General features: G+C 43.7%; 1 protein-coding gene across 2 annotated transcripts in view; it reads right to left on the bottom strand.

Annotated features, from left to right (window-relative positions):
* Positions 1 to 15,905, bottom strand: part of CTXND1 (cortexin domain containing 1) — a 71,761-nt gene that overhangs the window by 30,844 nt on the left and 25,012 nt on the right. The window lies entirely within an intron of this gene.

Genomic DNA, 15,905 nt, shown 5'->3' with positions numbered 1-15,905 from the left:
CGGAGGCTGGATGCCAGTCTATTTAGATTTTCAAAATTTTATCTCTTCTTATACCAATTTGGGGAATTTAAAGTTTCTTAGGGAAACTTTAATACAGAAATATTAGTGACATTAAAATGTATATTGTATTCTCTTACTACTTTTCTGTGTCTCTGCCTTAACTGTAGTTACTTACTGCTTATTGTACATTTTATTTATTTGTTGTTCCTCCTGGACAGATTTCCTAGAAGTTTCTCTACTATATTGGTGTTTTTAAGTGCTTTGATGTCATGCATCAACTATTCATGCTTGTTTGACTTCTAATTATTATTTTTTTACTCTTGCTTTACTCTTTTCTCTTAATATTATCTACTTTTTGTTAATATGTTACTGTGAAGACTTCAGCATTCAAGGAGTTAGAGGATAATTAGACAATGCCTGTATATCTATGTAGGAGCCTTGGTGGCACTGTGCATTAATCATCAGACCACTAACCACAAGGTTGGTGGTTCAAACCCATCAGTAGCTCTTTAGGAAAGGGATGTATATATTTGCTCCTATAAAGGTTCATGGTTTTGCAACCCTAGAGAGGGTTGCTGTGAATTGAAATTAGTTTGAGGGCACTGGGCTGGGGTTATTTTTCAGGGTGAGGGGTAAGTTATCTCCTTCTCACAAACTTTGGAAATATTGGGAGAGTTCAGTCCCTGGAGAGGGGCATCCTCCTTGGGAAAGGGGAGGGTCAGCAAAGAAAGGAAGCCCGTCAATGAACTGGGTCAGCACAATGGCTGAAACGATGAGGTCAAACCTGGTGACAGCGAGGATGCACAGGCCCAGCCCGTGTTTTGTTCTGTCGTAGAGTCGCTAGGAGTTGAACCAACCTTGACGGCATTGAACAATAGCAACAACAACAGCAACAATCGACTCTGCAGCTTTAATATAAACACTTCCCACACAGGCGTCCTCTCTTTAAAAAGAGGAAGGGAAAAAATGGTGATGTCACTGAGACTCCAAATGGGCTTCGGTGGAGCCCGTTCATTACCGTCCTTCCACTTGCTTATTTGAATGTCTTTCCACGCACTATAAGCATGTATTCAGACATGATGGTCTTTCAGGGGGCTTACCTTTTTAAAAATAAATCATTTTATTGGGGGCTCCTACAGCTCTATAACAATCCATCCATCAATTGTATCGAGCACACTTGTACATATGTTGCCATCATCATCGTCAAAACATTTTCTTTCTAGTTGAGTCGTTGGTATTGGCTCCTCTTTTTTCCCTCCCCCGCCCCACCCTTGGGAACCCTTGATAAATTATAAATTACCATTATTTTCATATCTTACACCGGGACTTACATTTGAAAGGCATGCTATGAACAAACATGCATCATCTTGCTACCTACTGTTTTCATTCAACAGTGCTCTAACCAGTGGACTTTCCCTTTATCTCTAAACTTTAATCATTGAAAAAATGCTACAGTGAACCATATGAGAGAGCTTTGAAAAGTTCGTGGAAAACTGGAATGAAACAATAATAGGATTTTCCCATGAACTTTTGGAAGCCCTTCCCATATGTTTAGCTCGGCCTCTTGTGGTTCAGCGGTAAAATTCTTGCCTCGTTGAGGGATACTGGGGCTTTCACACGTCATGCCCAGCTACCGCGCAGCTATCAGTGGAGGCTCATGTGTTATTATGATGCTAAACAGGTTACAGGGGAGGGGCTTCTAGTCTAAGATAAACTAAGACGGAAGGCCCAATGATCTACTTCTGAAAATTAGCCAGTGGAAACCCTGTGAATCAGCTCACTTTGATTCCTTCTTGACGGGGTTTCCATGAGTAGGGACAGACTCCATGGCAGCTCATAATGACAATACAATAGAAAGAATATACACTCAATTAATCCACCCATCGACTGCCACTGAGCCAATCCCCATCCACAGCGTCCCTACATAGGGCTCTTGAGACCATAAATCTTCATAAGCTCAGATACCCTCATCTTTCTCCAAAGGAGTGACTGGTGGGTTTGAACCATTGACCTTGTAGTTAACAGTACAAACTCTTACTTGAGAGTGACACCAGGGGGCTTGTAGACTCAGGCGGTGCCCTGAAAAGGGTCTGTATAAATGGGAAAAGAACAAAGCTGGTTTAATTGTTCTCTAATCTTTACTTTTTCATGGTTTCTTTTCCGTTTTGAATTTTGAGTTATTTCTTTGTTTCACTATATCTGCTCCAGTATTTCCTTGTGAAATAATTTTTTTCACAGATAATATCATGTCTTAGGCATTTTTTATTCATCTTAAGGTAGCCTTTCATGTTCCTGGTTCTTTGAATTTCCACATCAATTTCATAATCAGCTTAACACTTTCCATGAAGAAGGCGACCCTGATGGGGACGCCAGGAACCGGTGCAGATGGGCTTGGGACAACATTCATTGCAGCGTCTCTTCATGTATGTGGGCCTTCTTTATTTTCTTTGAGCAGTGTTTTAAAATTTTCAGAACATCTCTTTTCATGACTCAAGATGGTTTTTGTTTTGTTTGTTGCCTCCACATAGGAACCACTTTGTGAGGCATTGAATTCTAGTCTCCAAGTGATTCTTCCTCAGAACTTTACAGGCATCGTTTCATTAGCAGTGTGTCCCCCAAATGGGCAAACCCACCACAACAAAAAGCAGATAACCTACACTTTATCTTGGATTATGGGCTGTAGTTCACACGTTTTTATTTTAGGGGTGGGGGGCAGCTAAGTAATTTTTTTCTTAAAAGGGGGGGGTCTACTGCCATGGAGTCAATTCAACTCAACCCTATAAGAGTGGCTGGTGGGCTAGTGTCCATGCCAGAGTAAACCAGAGCCCCCGACCATTGCCTTACCTCCTAGCTCGTAGGCGTCCAGCACTGAGGCGAACTGCACAAAGAAAAAATTATAATAAAAAATATTGGGTTTTTTTTTTTTTAAAGACGGGCTGGTGGGTTCAAACCACTGGCCTTGTGTTCAGCAGCACAACAGTTTGAAAGCACCAAGTGCTCTGTGTGGAATGATGAGGCTTTTTACTCCTGTGGAACCAGTCTTGGAAACCCACAGGAGCAATGGTACCCTGTTCTATAGCATTGTGATGAGTCAGGATCAGCTCCATGGCAGCGAGTTTGGGAGATTTCGAGATACTGAATTTGCCTTGTCACTGCTGGCAAACTTTTTTGCTATAATGTTTTAGTTTGAAATTTTTATTCTTAACATTCAAATTCTGCATCCGAAGATATTTTTATGTAGGGGGTATTTCTCCCCATCTTATAAGTATTTTTGATCCAACACTTCAAGCTTTTCTTTAGCTCAGGGTAGCTTTTTTTTCCCTGTGGAAAATGTTTTCTTCTCTTCGTCCTATTGAAATTACTGGTATTCTTATGCAGATCTTCAATCCGGTGGATCCACCCTTCATAGCGCTGCAAACCCACCCGGGGGGCCGGGGATTCCAAACCCAAACCAAAGTCGCTGCTGTCACTGTTTATGGGAGGAGAAAGCCAAGTCTTTCATCCTCAGAGCTGCTGGTGGTTTCAAACTGCGGACCATGCGGATCACAGCCCAACAAGTAACCGCTATACCCCCAGGCTTCCTCTGGCGAGGACAGCAGCCGAGGAACCCCGGTGGGGACAGTTCTCTGGTCGCAGGGTATTGCTCGAAGCTGGAAGTAGTCCCACAGCTCCTAGCATCACCACCGCTCTCCAGGATGCTTACATTTTTTCTTATAGGTTATCACTTTACCCACACAGGGATCCTTAAAAAAAGTCCTCTAACTGATCATTTTAATCAACAGTTTCATCTTCAGCTAGGTTCACCCTGTTACTCTCACTCTCGTTAACATTTCTATTTTGTCCGCCATGCTTTCAATTTTCAGGAATTTCTGCTTCTTCTAAAATTGCTTCAATGCCAAAGTAGTTTGCTCTTATTTTATAAAGTAGAATTTTAATCACTTCATAAAATCAGTCTTGCTGAGGATAGCAATTAGAGTTTAATTTTTCCTCCTGTTTCCTCACTGTCATTAAAAAAAATTAGTTCTCATTTGTTCTAATTGCTTGGCTTCTTTGGCTATTGATTGCTCTCATATTTTTGACTGCTCATTTTCAGAAGGGCCAGTATAGATTCGTCCATGCTTGTAGCTACTGTGGTCTCCTCCGGAAATTGCCGGGTGACATACATCCCAGCCAGCCCCTCAGGCAGAGCGCATCTGGTTTACACTCAGCTACTCACCAAAAGGTTTGGGTGAGCGGTAAGCCTCTCTGGTCGTGAACCCATCTGACATACCGTTCTCAACCTGGGCTTCTGCAGTGTCTCTCATGGCTGGGGATGAGCCCCCTCCTCCAGGCTCCCGGGCTCCAACACCTGGTGCTTTGCCCCTTGGGCATTCTTCCCTTCTTCCACGACAACCAGTTGTCAATCCGACCCCATCTGCTTCAGCCAGTCCAGAGAGTCCTATGCGTTTCTGCTCGGCTGAGAACACTCTGGTGTGTTTCCTAGCACAACTGGATGCTCTTCATTTCCGGAGTGACATTTCAGTGGGATGTAAAGAGAAGGAAACCAATAGCTAATCCACCATTTAGAAACCAGGAGGATTTGTCTTCATTTATTTGCTCTGGTATCTATGAACTGGTCTATACTTCATATCTTATTCTTAGGGATTGTGGTTTGTTGTGTTTTTTCTGAATTTGTTTCACTTTTGTCCTGTGAAATACATCAGTCCCTACATGCTTCCCCCTGCTTCTTGGAGTCTAGCTTTTCCTTCTTAAACTGACAATGAAAAGTGAAATAAGCCAACAACGGGTACATGAGTGGGATGGTCACACTCCCTTTTGACACGCAAAGAAGCAAGGAAGTTCTATTTCCCACAGCAGATTGAACGTTCCCTACAAGCACGTGGGGGAGCCCCAGTGGAGCACCCAACTGCTACGTGTGAGGTTGGCTGTTCTCAGGGCTGACGCGGCTCAGTGGAGAGAAACCGGACGAGGTGCTCCCATAAGGATCTCAGTGAGGAAAATGCTACTTGGCTGTTCTACTCTGTGGCTCAAGGTCTCTGTGAGTCCGGACCAGCTTGGCAGCAACTGAAAATAAAAATCACTTCATGAGATGGGGTTGTGGGCAGTGCAAATGGACAAGCACGTTACTCAGCTGGAAGCAGCAGTCCAGAGATCCAGTGACCAATGCATTTGGTGAATCTGCTCCCCCAACCTGGCTAAAGTGTTGACAAGCAAGGAGGTTACTGAGAGGACTAAGATGTGCCTCACCCAAGCCACGGTATTTTCAATCGCCTCATTTGCATGTGAAAGTTGGACATTGAATAAGGAAGACCTTAGAAGACTGGATGCATTTGAACGGTGGTGTGCACAAGAATACCAGAAGTGCCGCGGACCGCTAAAAGGCCAAACCGATCTGCCTTGGAAGCAGTATAGCCAGAGTGCTCCTTCGAGGCAAGGACGGTGAGGGCTCGTCTCACATACTTTGGACATGATGTTGTCAGGAAAGGCCAGTCCCTGGAGAAGGACTTCCTGCTGGGTAAAGTGAAGGCGCAGTGAACCCAGGAAGGCCCTGGAGGAGATGGATCGACACAGTGGCTGCAGCAATGAGCTCAAACGTATAGCAATTGAGAGGACGGTGCAGGACTGGGCTGCGTTTTGTTACCTCGTACATTGTGCTGCTGTGAGTCGGAACCAACTGATGGGCACTTAACAGCCAATTACCGTCTACCAGGGGTCCTCAAACTCTGGCCCACGGGCCACATGCAGCCCGCCGAGGACATTTATCCGGCCCACCGGGTGTTTTTGCCCGTTTTTTTTTACTTCAAAATAAGATATGTGCAGTATACATAGGAATTTGTTCAGTTGTTTTTTTAAACTATAGTCCAGCCCTCAAATAGTTTGAGGGATAGTGAACTAGCCCCCTGTTTAAAAAGTTTGAGGACCCCTGCTGTATACACTCGAGTATAAGCTGACCCGAATATCAGCTGAGGCACCTAATTTTACCACAAAAACAAAAACTGCATTAAAAAATGTGCTGATGCCCCTCCCCCCAGAAGAATTTACTTCAGAGGACAGCACTGAAGCTACAGCTCAGGGAGAGGGACATGACTGATCAGAGCACACGGGACCACATGAAGGGTGAGGAAGAGAGAGTAGAGCACACCCTGACCCACCAAGCCTTGAGGATGATATCCCTGCTCAGAGCAGCCAATGCAGAGAGGACCATATGGCCGGCCCACTATGAGACAATGACATCCCTCACTGATCCATAGCGCTACAGGGGCCAACACTGGAGACTCAGTGTGGAAATTATGCTTGATCTGACCCCACCACATCAAAGCAAAACACTAAGGGTATGCAACAGAACAGGAAGAGGAGCAGGGCAACAAAGTCCCCAGGGAATACCAAAAATAGACTTTGGGGCCAGGGCATGGCACTCTATCAGACTCAACCAGAAAACACTTAAACTATTTACAGGCTTTTCTCTTTTTGTCATTGTTTTGTTGCTTTGTTTTGCTCTGTCTTGTTTTTGTGCATATTATTGTCTCTGCAGGTCTATCTAGATAAGATATGCTGGATAAACAATGTGGAGGAGAAAACAATGGAATCAACGGTTTCGGGGGGACATGGGAGATGGGGAGGTGGGGAAAAGGAAGTGGTGTTAACAAACCCAGGGACAAGGGAACAACAAGTGATCCAAAATCAGTGGCAAGGAGAGGCCTGGTAGGGTTTGATCCAGGGCAATGTAACCGAGAGAAATTACTGAAAACCAAATGAAGGGTGAGCATGGTATTGGGACAAGAGGAAATAGAGGAAAGAACTAGGAGACAAAGGGCATTCATAGAGGTTGAAATATAAGCATGTACATATGTAAATATATTTTTATATGACGATGGGAAATAGATCTATGTGCTTACATTTACAGGTTTAATATTAAGGTAGTAGATGGACATTGGGCCCCCGCTCAAGTACTCCCTCAATTCAAGAACACTTTGTTCTATTAAATTGGCATTCTGTGATGCTCACCTTCCCAACACGATCGCTGAAGACAAATGTGTGCCTAAGCAAATATGGTGAAGAAAGCTGATGGTCCCTGGCTATCAAAAGATATAGTATCTGGGGTCTTAAAGGCTTGAAGGTAAATGAGCGGCCAACTAGCTCAGAAGCAACAAAGCCCACATGGAAGAAGCACACCAGCCTGTGTGACCATGAGGTGTCAAAGGGATCAGGTATCAGGTATCAAAGAACAAAAAAGTCATATTATTATGAATGAGGGGGAGTGCAGATTGAGGACCCAAAGCCCATCTCTAGGCAACTGGACATCCTCTTACAGAAGGGTCTTGGGGAGGAGACAAGCCAGTCAGGGTAGAGTGTAGCAACAATGAAATATACAACTTTCCTCTAGTTCTTAAATGCTTCCTCCCCACCATTATTATGATCCCAATTCTACCTTACAGATCTGATTAAACCAGAGGATGTACATTGGTACAGATAGGAACTGGAAACACAGGGAATCCAGGACAGATGATTCTTTCAGGACTAGTGGTGAGAGTGGTAATGCCTGGAGGGTGGAGAGAATGTAGGGTAGAAAAGTGGAACTGATTACAAGAATCTGCATATAACCTCCTCGCTGGGGGACAGACAACAGAAAAGTGTGTGAAGGGAGATGTCAAGACAGTATAAGACATGACAAAATAATTTATAAATTATCAAGGTTTCATGAGGGAGGGGTAAAAATGAGGAGCTGACACCAAGGGCTGAAGTAGAAAGCAAATGTTTTGAGAATGATGATGGCAACAAATATACAAATGTGCTTGACACAATGGATGGATATATGGATTGTGATAAAAGTTCTCTGAGCCCCCAAATAAAATTATTTTTTAAATGTGCTGAAAAAACTCAGCTTATGACCAAGTATATCCAGTATCTAGATGGGCGCTACCTCATGCTGCTGTTCTCCATCATCCAGATGGTGTGTCTCTGTCCTGATCCTGCCTTTGACATTTTAAGTCTTATTATATGTTCTCCTGAAATTAAGTTTGAGAGGTGGCGTCTCATTTGTGTGGCCCCCAAACAGAGCCCACTCAGAAGCACTGTCAGAAGACACACCTGGCTGTCTGCTTCTGGAAACCCTCCTGAGCAGAGCAGTCCTACTCTGCACGCGTGGGGTACCGGGTATCAGTCAACCAATTGCTACTAACAGCGGCAGCCGCAGCAAACCGTGGAGTAGTGGGGGAAAATGTGCCAGCAAGAACTGAGCCTCCTTCACGTTGGCTAGTCTTTTCAGTTTAAACACTTAGTCATCCAATCTCCTACTTCCTACCATGGATGACGGGATGGCCGTACTTTTAGGTAGTCATAGGTAGTCTTTCTGAGTTTGACCTTGTCTCCTTTCTTCCTCTAACTTGACATCTGGATAAATGGGGAAAAAGAAAAAGAAGAAAGACAACAGTTGTCATTGAGTTAATTCCAACCCATGGTGGCCTCCAATGTCTCACAATAGAACTGGTCTCCATAGGGTTTTCAATGGCTGATTTTTCAGAAGAAGCCCACCAAACTTTTCATCTGAAGCACCCTTGGGTGGATTCAAACCTCCAACCTTTCAGTTTAGCAGCTGAGCATGTCAATCTCTTGTGTTTGTTGTCGCATTGGGGCGGGCTGATGAGAATCTCCAGATGCCTGTGATATCCTCTGGATCCTGCTGCCTTCTGTTCCCAGACAGGGAGTTGCTGGGGATTGTTGTGCCTCTGTTTCCAAGTCCCCATCCATGGTGCATTTAGTCCTGATGCTGGGCGATTGCCCTCTCCCATGTCATATTACTGGAATGCGTAATGGTATCTACGTCTCCAGTGTAGCAGGTACAGGGACCCAGAGCACAGTCTCAAGCTTCCGTTTCTCATGACCTCCGGGCCAGTGCACCAGGTAACCATGAAACTCAACTGGGCTTATCGCGGTATTCTTCAAATGCCCCGGAAGTGAGTTAGTGGCCACTCTTAAACGCTTCACTTTATCGCTGGCTTTTTGGGAAGGCCCTAAGGTGTGGTTCTGAGATTATGGTGAGGTTGAGAAATGAGATCCTGGCACCCAAGATGTTTATTCTTTTCTTCTACCCACGAACTCGTGGAAGGAACAGGCTTCAGGTTTTCCGGATCGTCCACTTCAGGTCTCGATGCCTGCCCTTGAAGTCCTGTTCCTGGTGCACAGAGACAAGTACAGGATTTGAGAGTAGGTGTTAGAAACTTGTATAGTAGCGACCTTGCAGTGATAGCTACGTGTGTGTTTAGCAGACTCTCTCCTTGAGTAAGCGATGGACCAGTTGTGCATGAGTTACCAATCGTGTACGCTGCATACTGAATAGGAACACCAAGATGATGTCCTTGCCCTTGATTCCCTCCTCTGATGCACGCTGGACCTGATCTGGTTTTCAACATTTTCAGTAGTTTTGTTTGTTCGTATCAGCGTTTATCTCAGAGGTGCTATGTCATTGGGAGGTCACCGCTTGAAGTTGTGTTATATGTTTTCTGGTTTTCTGTATATAAAACTCTGGATTAATGACCCTCTATGGACAGCAATAAGAGTTTTGGGGTAGGAGTAGGGTATAGAGGGGGTGGTGGGGAGTAAAAAGGGAGACAATGTCAAGGAGACCAGGAAGGAAAACAATGTTTGGAAACGGATTGTGGCAGCAACTGTACAACACTGCTTGACATGATTGAACTATGGAATGATAGGATATATGTATTAACTCCCAATTAGTAATAATTTTTAAAATTATATACTTGTGAAGCCCTTGGGTGGTGCAGACGGTTAATGCGTTCACTACTAATTATGTACTTGTATTGGTCCATGACAGATTGGAGATTTAGGGGGAAAATCTCACCAACAGAGTCTTCACCAACCAGTTTGAGAAGCACTGCTCTATTTCATCATCTTCTACCCTAGCCCCGCACGACTCACGACCTGACCTCCAAAGGAGGTTGTGTGCGTGTGCTGTATCTTCTCTCGAGAATGGACTAAATGGTATGGTCTTGATGATCTAATGGAAATGAAAGGATTTGGGGACAGTCTTTGTTCTTTTGGTCCTCTGGGTTTGGAAAGTAATATTATCTTGACTAAACATTTAATAATAAAACTCCAAACTCACTGCCATTGAGCTGCTTTCCATTGATAGTGACCCTATAGGACAGAGTACAGTTGGCCCCCTGTGGGTTTCTGAGACTGTAAATCTCCACGGGAGTAGAAAGTCTTATCCTCTTCCTACAGATCAGCTGGTGGTTTCAAACCGCTGACCTTGAAATTAGTAGCCCAGTGTGTAACCTTACACCGCCAGGGCTCCTTAAATATGGTATGCAACAGTCAGAAGCTGGTGGCCTTTCTTATGCGCCTCTGTTATAGTTTGCTTTGGGGTATCTACAAAGTTACCCCCTCTGCTTGCTTCCATCAAGTCAATTCTGATTCGGCCACCCCGTAGGGCAGAGTAGCATTGCCCCGCAGCATTAACAAGGCGGTTTGTCTTTACAGAAGCAGGCTGCCCTGTCATTTTACTACACAGTTTCTGCTGAGTTTGAAAGGCAGACCTTTTGCTTAGAAGCCAAATTCACCTTACAGTCACCAGGATTCCTTAGGGAGAAGGTTACACACAACAAACAAGCAAATAAATCCTCTGTGACAGTTATGCAATTTCATGTCAACTTGCTAAATAACCATGAAGGGGTGGAATCTAACCTGTCAACCAGGTCATAAATATGATCCCTCCTTGTGGGCGTGGCCTTCGCCTGAGGATTCTGGGAGCTTCCTCTCTCTGCTTCACATTCCTGATGATAAGCCACATGGAGCCATGCTGATGGCAGCCAGAGCCCTAGAGATGCTTCCATTACCACGGGATCTACAAGACTTCCCACCCAGTGGTCTGTGATCTTCCTACATTTGGCATCATTGCATGTGTTTCGTGAGTCTAAAGAGGAATTTATAGACTAGTTTCAGACATAAGGGCTAATATCGGACTTATGGACTTGATGTGGACTAGGCTGGGATGTTTTCTTAATACACAATGACTCTTTGATATAAAACTCTCTCTACACACATATGACTGTCTCTGGATTTGTTTCTCTAGTCTACCTGAACAAACACATCCTCCCTCACCCACTAAAGACCAAAAAAGAAACAACAAATCTCCAAAAGTATTGCTCTCAAGTAGATTGTGATACAGAGATGACCACACATAGGCTTCCCAAGACTGTAAATCTTTATAGGAGATCAATTCATCTATCTCCGACGGTGGACTTGAACCACCAACTTTGAGGTCAGCAGCCCAATGCCTAACACACAGCACCACTAGGGACTCTTGGGGAGAGGGTTAGGGGCACAAAAATACATAAACACACAACATAACTTACACACATTTATATTTAAGAACCCTTTACATGTATCTCAAGCAAAGAGAGTTTCATCCAGACTAGAACACTCTTTTCAAGATGCTAATTCTTTCATACCATAAGGTGGAAGGCCATATAGAGAATTAAGCCCAGAACTACTTCAGAAAGTTCTTGAATTTGTAGGATGCTTAAGGTAGCAAATCAATTCTGTTTCCTTGAGTGAAGCAGTGTATCAGGAATTGCAAGCTGCTGGTCTGATGCTGGGCCTCTAAATACTGCTGCTTGGGAGGGGAAGTCTTCGCTAATAAGAACGAGGATCGAGTCCCTATGGTTAAACACGCACAACGTGCCAAGTGTCACAAACACTCACACACTTCTGTTTAGGAAAAGCCGTGAGGATTTAGAAATGGGCAGAGAAGTGACTATAACCCCTTTGACTCTCTGCTTGGCGCTGTCTGATGGCACTGGGATTACTTGTTTCTCTGGGACCACATGCCTTTGTCTACCTGCTCTTTACAATTGATTAGACGATTTCACAGCTCTGAAGGGTCTATGTAACTTGCAGAAAATGGATCGCAGCAATGAAAAGAAGTCTTGCTTGAAAGCAACATAAAAAAATGTCAGCTAAAAAGATCACCCTAAAGGTTGCGGTTTTATTGCCTTTCGGATATTAACAAGTTCTATGTCTAAATTATAAATCGTATCCAAGGAGCTTGTCTTGACTCCAGTGACTACAGAAAGTCACGATCTCTAATTCTCTTCAAACCAACCTCACCATCTCGCTGGCTTCCACCTTCACGACGTAACTAAATCATTGAAATGACTTCAACGAATCATTGCTCATTGGCCACTTTATGTATGTGTGTGAGAGTGATAGTTTTAACTCATTGAAAGTGAGACTTTGATCCTTCGTTGTTCCTTTGGATATAAGACAGCCACGTAACAAAACTGAAAACCCTTCATACCACGACTCTGATGCTCAGTGAAAAGGTGACGTCTTTATTTTGCATATAGCTAAAATCACCTTTTCCCAAGCCAACTATCTAGCCCCGTTGAAGTCTAGTCAGATTTAGTGATTTTCTGCAGCACCTGAGGCAAGAGGCAGCCTGTCTAGGAAAACACACCCAGCCCCTCACCTACTGAGGACTTCATTTCAGGGGGATCATTCCTTAAATGGGGCAGTTCTCTGGGGTGACATTTTTTACTTTAGAGTTAATCTGCTAGTTAGTTTTTTTTATTACTTTTGACCTAAGTGGCTAGTTAATTTTTTTAGGAGATGGTTGAGGTTATTTTAGGGGTTGGTTTCTATGCAGGGTCTACAGAGTGTCTCAAGCAACCGTGAGGTTTCTTCTTAGCCTTCCTTAGTTGACGTGGATTCTCACCAGCTCTTCCTGGACACAGAGACTCAGAGCATCCGACTCGATGGCTCCGCGGCTCACCGCAGCCTCTGTGGTGGCGCAGTGGGCCCCAGTGCTGGCTCAAAGCAAACCAAGAGCGGCCCGAGAATGCTCAACCTCAGCGCCACCCCATGGGTCTGCCCACGATGCTGGGTAAGCTCAAGCTCGGTTTAGGAAAGAATTTTCTCCAACTGAAATTGTCACAATGATTGATGTAAGGTTGCTGGTTCTACTCTTTGTCTCTTCAATGTCCATGGAATCAATAACAATGTCCTTTTTAGATTTCCGATATTGGGAATTTGTGTTTTCTTTCCTTCATCAGCTTATGAAGTTTATTGTTCCACCCCCTCATTAAAAAAAAAAAAAAACCAACTCTTGATTTTGGACATTCACTTTTGATCTACTATGTTTATTCCTTCCTTCTTTTGATTTTCTTTATGACCAATATTTTCATTCTTCTACCTGATTGAGCTGGAAGCTTAGAGAACTGATTTTAGGTCTTTCTCCATTTCAAATACATGTATTAGAGCTATAAACTTCCCTCTAAGTGGTGCTTTAGCTGTTACCCATGAGCCAACATATTTTCTAATTTATTCTGTGAGCCACAGGTATGTAAAAGCATGTGGCTTCATTTCTAAATACTAGAGAGATTTTCTAGTTATCTTCCTGTTTCTTTGCTATGTAGTTTAATTCTACTCTGGGGTCAGACTAATACTTCTCTGTATCCATCTCTTCCCAGGGTCCTATGAGGCCAACTTTCAGGATTAATTTTGATCAGTCCCCAGTGGGCAAGAGCTCGTAACGCTCAGTGCTCTGAGTCTCCCGACACCATGTCCAAACTGTGAGTTGAAGCCACCTTTGCCTAAGGAGCATTCTGGCTGAACATCTTCCAAGACAGATTTATTTGCCCTTTTAGCAGTACATGGTACTTTAAATATTCTTTTCCAGCACCACAACTAAAATGCATTGTTTCTTCCTCAGTCCTCCTCATTCAATGTCCATCTTTTATATGCACCTGAGGCAACTGAAATACCGTGGCTTGGGTCAGATGCTCCTTAACCCTCAAAGTAACCTCCTGACTTTTCAATACTCCAAAGAGTCTTGTGCAGCAGATTTACCTAATGCAACTCATCTTTTTATCTCTTGACTGGCTTCCATGAGCACTGATTGTGGGTCCAAGCAAGATGAAATCTTTGACAAATTCTATCTTTTCTCCATTTATCATTATGTCACCTATTGGTCCATTTAGGATTTTTGTCTTCTTGACACTGAGTTGTACTCTACTGGAAGGTTGCAATCCTTGATCTTCATCAGAAAGTGCTTCAAACAAATGGGTGCATAAGCAAATGTGGTGAAGAAAGCTGATGGTGCCTGGCTATTAAAAGATACAGAGTCTGAAAAAAAATTAATAAAAGATACAGAGTCTGTCTTAAAGGCTTGAAGGTAAACAAGTGGTCATATAGCTCAGAAGCAACAAAGCCCACATGGAAAAAGCACACCAGCCTTTGTGATCATAAAGTGTCGAAGGGATCCGGTATTAGACATCAAAGAACAAAAAATCTTATCATTGTGAATGAGGGGGAGAGCGGAGTGGGGACCCAAAGCCCATCTGTAGGCAACTGAGCATCCCCTTATGAAAGGGTCGCGGGTGGGGAGACAAGCCAGTCACGGTGCAGTGTAGCAACAATGAAACATACAACTTTCCTCTAATTCTTAAATGCTTCTTCCCCTCCCACTATGATGATCCCAATTCTACCTTACAAATCCAGCCAGACCAGAGGATGTACACTGGTACAGATAGGAACAGGAAACAGGGAATCTGGAACAGATGATCTCTTCAGGACCAGTCCTGAGAGTGACGATACTGGGAGGGTGGAGGGAAGGTGGGGTAGAAAGGGGGAACCAACTACAAAGATGTACTGTACATCTAACCCTCTTCCTAGGAGACAGACAACAGAAAAGTGGGCGAAGGGAGACGTCGGACAGCGTGAGACAGGCGTGCTCACACTTTTTTAGCATGCGAGCTATTTATAAAATGATCAAGTCAAAATGATCTACTAACTACAAAAATGCAAAACACACATTTATTTTTATTTATTACATTTATTCATAAATGCATTGAGAATTCTTTATATGTACAATGCATGTTTATGTGCCTTGCATAACCTCATGAACCCATATTGCACAACACAATATAATTAACTATGTACATTTTTGGTCATTACCTGTGTTTACCCTGATGACTTGCACTGAATGGAATGAGCCAGGGATGCACAGTCCGGACAGTAGCTATTGACAGCCAGCCTCAAGCACACTGCCAAATGATCATTAGTCATGGTGGAACGGTACTTGGACTTAATCATCTCTATGTGGGAAAAGGCTGACTCACATCAATCAGTAGAGTCGAATCATGCAGTCAAGGAGGGAGCACATGTTCTCATGTTTGGGTGATTTCCCTCTGCGAGTAAACTCCAGAACTGCGCATGCGCTCTGGACTTCAGCTGAAAGTCGGCTTGTACTGTCAAAATCTCCGACTCCGTATGAAAGTGACACGTTTTTGTCTTCTTACTTGGTCCAGCTCCCCCACTCATTTTAATACCCTTTCTTATGTTTAAGAAAAAAAAAACAAGATCTAAAAATTGGCAATAACTTAGCTTATCGGTTTTGTTGCGCTTAGTGCAGTTGTTTGCGCATGAGTTTGACACCTAAGATTGCATCTGATTGGCTGCGCTGTATATCATTTAAGTGAAGGGATTGATGATAGGCTTACGTCTATTTTTTTTTAATGCCAAGCGACCTATCCACACTACATTTGTGATTGACTAGTAGATCGCGATCAACCTATTGAGCACCCCTGGTATAAGATATGGCAAAATAATAGTAATTTCTAAATTATCAAGGGGGCCGGGGCGGGAGGGGAAAATGAGCTGCTGATACCAAGGGCTCAAATAGAGAGCAAATGTTTTGAGAATGACGAGGGCAACAAATGCACAACTATGCTTGACGCAATGGACGGATTGTGATGAGTTGTACAAACTCCCAATAAAATGATTTGTTAAAAAGTGCTTCAAGTTCTTCCCACTTTCAGCAAGCGAGGCTGTGCCATCTGCATGCCTCAGGGTATTAGGAAGCCTCCCTCTGATCCTGATGCCGTGTT

Source organism: Tenrec ecaudatus, chromosome 17 (genome assembly GCF_050624435.1).
Source record: "Tenrec ecaudatus isolate mTenEca1 chromosome 17, mTenEca1.hap1, whole genome shotgun sequence".
Taxonomy (NCBI): Eukaryota; Metazoa; Chordata; class Mammalia; order Afrosoricida; family Tenrecidae; genus Tenrec; species Tenrec ecaudatus.
This window is presented reverse-complemented; position numbering and strand designations above follow the sequence as displayed.